Source organism: Arctopsyche grandis, chromosome 6 (genome assembly GCF_051622035.1).
Source record: "Arctopsyche grandis isolate Sample6627 chromosome 6, ASM5162203v2, whole genome shotgun sequence".
Lineage (NCBI taxonomy): Eukaryota > Metazoa > Arthropoda > Insecta > Trichoptera > Hydropsychidae > Arctopsyche > Arctopsyche grandis.
The window spans coordinates 9,881,856-9,887,855 of NC_135360.1; positions in this window are offsets into that span (position 1 = coordinate 9,881,856).

A 6,000-nucleotide genomic window follows, 5' to 3' on the forward strand; every position below is an offset into this window, starting at 1 on the left:
ATAGATTAAACATTTAAAACATTCTACATTTTCAGTGTAAAAACTGTTTTTCCATCAACTTTCTTGTTGAATAAGCGAGATAAAAACATACAGTATAATTTTTAGAAGACGTTTCCTTTTTCATCTCGTTTAATTCATTTCTTTTTTACCATCTCATATTTATATCAATCGTAGTTAGTCATTCCTACGATAGAGTTTTATATAGATTGAAACTATACTCATTCATTAAAACGTATTTTAAATGGAAAAACTTTTTTTAAATCAATCTTCAATGAGTGAGATTTAAACATATAGTATATTTTTTAGAATATTTAAAGATGCTTCCTTTTTAACAGCATTCCTTTTTCATGTCATTTGATCGATTTATTTTTTATTATTTCATATTTATATCAATCATATGAAAACTCTATCCCTATGATAGAGTTTTACATTAATTGGAACTATGTATATTCATTCCACGTTTTAAATAGAAAAACTGTTTTTCAATCAACTTTCTTGTTCAATGAGTGGGATTTGAACATATGTATGTACAATATATTTTTTAGAATATTGATACATATTTATTTCCTTATTAACTTTTAAAAACATATAAATATTAACTTAAAACAAATTCATGAATTAATTCAACCCAAGACAAATTTCAATAAATATCATAAAGTAGGGCATTTGGCAAGGAATTTCAATGAACAGACCTTGAAACTGATCATTATCACATGAAAATTTATTCTGAAATGTGTATAAAAAACCAATATACTATTTTTTTAATTGCATGCAAACTTAAAGTAAAGTTTACAGCAATTGGCTGATATATAAGCAGTTGCCCATTCAGATTTTGAAAGCTAAAATCAAGATTATCGATAATTAATTAACGAGAACACCAATGAGGGCATGCAAGGTTCTCATTGAGTATTTTATTATTAAACTTTTAAAATCATCACTGTCGACTAATAAAGGTCAACTAAATGTATTGAATACTTTCATTGTTATTTTATGTGTTTCTGCAACTTCAATGCTTACTTCGCATTTGCATCGATTTACGTACAGGGTGTTTCGTTACAAACGCCCCCGTACACGATTCGACAATATAATAACGTTTTAATATCGGGTCTTGGAACCCAAACCTGATCATACAATAAACCTGCACGTTTACAAGACTACACAGCTAGAAATCGATCTCAACGCTTATGTATGTATGTATGTATGTATCTGTATCTAGTGTGGCTTTTGCTCTTCGATGATACATTTTACAAATGGTCGCACACAAAAGATACTCTCTCACGACAGCCAGAGGAAGAGTGTGCTGCAGCTGCAGATCAGCTCATAATCTCTCGCCCACTTGACGAACATTTCTCCTATAGCCGAGGTCCGTAATTGTGTTCGTCGGTCACGACTTGCTCCATTTTTGTACAATTTCTTTTAATTCGACCGTTTCTAGATGATCGCCGATACACAACAACAGATCTGCACACACCCACCCACCCACACACCCATCTGTATTGAGATTTGCCGTTTGAGAGCCCACGAAATATCGCCTCGCCAGCTTTTCAAGTTCGGATACCATCTTCTCACTCGGGTTCGAACGACAGCGTAATCCGTTACGTGGTGCGGCAAAAAAACGGGCGAATTCCAAATGATAGCAATTTCGCAAAAGCATCGAACGCGTAAAGACTATTCCATCAGAAATTGAAGGCATATAATGTACCATTTCATTTCATGGCGATGAGTTTTTCAAATCGAACATTGATACTTATCAAATTGGCCTCGATTCCGCATACGATGCATTTTTCGGACGTTCGTCTTTGAAAATTCGTGAATGTTTTGACCTAATGAGAGGTGTAATGATTTCATTTGCCTCATTCAATTGATAATATCTGATTTATTGCAACATCAAATCAATTTTGATTGATTGAAAAGCCATTTAAAATTACATATCCGTATACTTTTTATATACTGCACTTTATAAGTAATTGATGCGTTTTACTGATATTATTATGCTTAATAAATTTCAAAAAAAAAATTCACTTAATAAACTTTTAAATCCCGTTATCTTACTCGCTTCATATATTCAATACCCATCCGATTTGTATTTCTTCTGAAATATTAGTCCCTGAGATCTTCAATAATATTGGATGGATTTGTCCTAATGTTTTTTTTCTATCGAAACTCTATTCAAAGATTCATCGTGTATTCTAGTTTCTTTAATCAGAAATATAATATTGCAATTAAATCAATTCGATTCAATTTATAAAGAAATATTCAAGAAAACTTCGATAAAAATTTTATATATACATATGTAATATATAAATATAAATTAAAATCGATTTAATTATAAATTATACAAAAATAAACTTACAAGTCTATTTTTAATAACGGATAGTTTCATTATCATCATTTTGAGCCAATTATTTAATTGAAAGCCTTTCTAATCATCTTTCAATCTTGAGCAATCTACTATCTACTGTGTTCTACACATTTTCCTAAGTTTTCTTTCCTTCTTAATCCTCTTCGATACAATCAAGCACTCACTTTCTATATCCATCAATTTATAAACACGTATTCCATTCATTTTTCAATGATGTCACTCCTTATAAACACTAAATCAATGAACGCATCAACTCACTGGACACATCTCACATAATTCATGTTAAAAAGCCATAGCTAATAAAATTCATAAGTAATTTGTCTTTATCCAAAAATATTCCGGTCGTGCAGATAAATCTGACTATACAGCTTAATAAATTGAAACGATTCGGCTCACATTTGCCACATCCTGTATGCATACAAAAAGGACACAAAAGGAGAACCGCGATCTTATCCCCGTTCGAAAATCGAGCTTTCATTTGTAACGAAAACGTATCGTGACGTACGCCATTATTATTATAGACGTCCTCGTTCTGCACACGAGCAATTATTCTTCCGCAGATATTAATCCTTGTTTTATTTACTTTCATATATATATATATATATGCATGTATGTATATATACATACGCGTGCAAAGTGGACCGAGTCCATAAATCGACCCGGTGCTGCGATGCGAATTTTCACATTTTATTACTATTTTAATGTGGATATTGTAAATCTTCGAGACCACGTATATAATCTATCCGATTATGATACGCCGTTCTTGTAAACTTTTACTTTAATAAATTGATTCGCTCGCATTAAGCTCCTCGATGGGTTTAATTGTGTTGTTTCGCGGCGATCAGTTGAGGTTCCGCGATCGTAACGGCGACTCTCAACATTTATCTTTTTTTATTGTTATTGTTATTATTGCTGCTTCTTTTATTCGTACTTATTTTATTTTCTACCCGTTCGTTTTGTTATATTTCGTTTAATTCAACAACAATCGGTCGTTAGCCGGCCACCGAACGAGCTAAATTGCCCCCCCGCGTTAAAACTTTCCCGGCCACGACCGTGTAATGTCGGACGTTGCAAACTATTTAACTTTTCTATATAGTAATTTCAGAGTCTTGAAAAAGTCCAATTGATTATATACGGCTGCTTGTCTGCACAGTTCGTAAGTACGAAGCGACTAATTTCGCGTACCCTTGCGCTCCGTAATGGATATTTAGCTCGCCGTTCGGTTCTTCCCCGTTCCGCAATTTTCGCAATGTAAAAATTCATAATCACTTCATACAATACACTCGAGTATGGCAAAGTTTCTAATCATTACGTGTTTAAAATCTGAGCGCCGGGCGTCGCCCGGTTCGATTTTCGAGATGGTCGAGTCGATAGTGGCGTTTGACCTTTTCGATGAATTCTGGCCTTTTCGATTGATGATCTTTTATATGGTAATAATTCAATATCGATTGGATGTAAAATTCAATTTCATTCGAAATACATTTGCATTTAGATTTATGCCGTGACCTGAGAGATAGCTGTCAAAGTTTAACGGCCATTTTGTTTCAATCGTTTGGAACATCGAAGTCTTAACAATGCAAATAATGGCTAATAATTTTATTTCGCACCATAAAATTTTCGCATTTAACAGCTTTTCAAATGCGTACTAAAATTTATATATACACACATATATTTACTATTATACATACATACATACATACATCAAACGTCTTACCGAGACATCAAGTATACAATTCATTTTGAAACTTTCCAAATCTAACATTCAAATTTGACATAAACATACCTATAAAACCTAGACCATAGCGATAACGCAAATACACTAAATTGAAAGACACGGGCGCGTTCTTGGCCTTCAAATATGTAGGAGAAGCTTCTCAAAATGTCAAAACAAGGATTTCAGGCCTATATTCCATAACATAAGATATGCGTGCTAGCGTTTTTTTTTTACATATGGAAAACTATTTAAAAATTAACTCGTGCCACGTGCCTCTCTGTGTGTCTGCTCCCTTAGCCTTACTATATATACAATAGTTGTTTCGTGTTTTGCAGTTTAAAAATAGCATATAAAATTTTGGAATTTTGTGGAACCACAATAGTGCTTTTATTCAGTACTAATCTTGATTTAATTCTTATATATTTCATCGTATGTATGTATATATTTTCTATGAATACCTTTTTGATAGTCAAAATTGAGCAGAAATTTCCATATAAAACATCATTTTATAACAATTGTATTACATCTATTCAAGTTAGACTATCCAAATGAAGAGTAAAAAGTATATTGTTAAGAATTTTCCTTTTCCAAAACTTCCCAGAGAAAACATCGACGCACGTCAAACCGAATTAACAACGATCTTCAATAATACAGTCCGTTAAATATGTGGCATTCTCGTGTCAGGTTGTTTTGTCAGAAACGAATATATATAAATAACAACGATATTTGCTGACATTTAAAGCTTCGTTCATTGTCAGCCATTGTGCGGTCGGGTGAACCGTGACATTTCAACTCATGATGAATCATTTATTCCCAAGCGGAATTATCATTTATCATTCGATACGGTTGTTTTGCGCGGAGAGTCGGCAAAAATTCCCCCACAACATGTTACACATAGTACATTCATACCTACCATCCGATCTACCCTAAGATTTGCGCAACTTGCAACTGGCATTATTTATCAATCTGAGCTGATTCGATCCGACGAGAGTTTAATCCGATACCCGATACAATGTAGAGTCGACACGGAAGGCGGGGACCCATCCGTGAACGGAACGGAAAAAAATAGCAACATAAAATAGTAGGTAGCTGGAACGGTAGTGGTGCAGATTAGGGTATAATTACGCGCTCGAACCCAGAAGACGTGCGGCGTGGCTCTGAATTAAGGTCAAGCATTTGCAAAAGCACGGAAAGGTGTGCCTTACAATATAAAGGCTACTGACTTTTGAATTACAATTCAAATAACTGAATTTAAACGAGCCAACCTTCGCTTGACCCAGCCGTCGGCCCTCTGTATGATTAGATTTTGCTGCAAGTAATACAATAATAAGTAAATATATCCGAGCTGATGATGATACAATCATGAATTTATCTACAATAATACTCCCTATATTGCAGTAGAGCGATTGAGTTAAAAAAAACTAAGAATTTTACATTATTATCTTGATTGACAGTATTATATATACTCTTTGTAGTATTTTCTGCTTAATTTTGCTAATTTTAACAATCACACTTGTAACTCGTCTTATTTTGATTTGCTTTTATATGATTTTCCAAGAATTTTAAAGTCATTAAAACAAAGTTTTGCCTAAATACTCACTTCAATTTTCCTCAATTAGAACCTAACAAGATTGAACATACTAAATATTTACAGATTGTAAATTACTGAAGCTAAATAATACAACTTTTCATGTTCATATATACATATACAATATACAACAAAAACAACTTTATTCATTTGAACGCGAATTTTAGTTATTTAATTTTAGTTAAAAATCCAATTTGTTGTTCTTCAATTTTAATTCGCTCTATTGATGTCAATGTAAAATCAAAATCCGTTTTCCGAGATTGCATTTTCGCTTTTATGCACTTTAAACCGAGTCTTTATAAGCCGCTGCAGGAAAACCGATTAAATTGCAAGCGG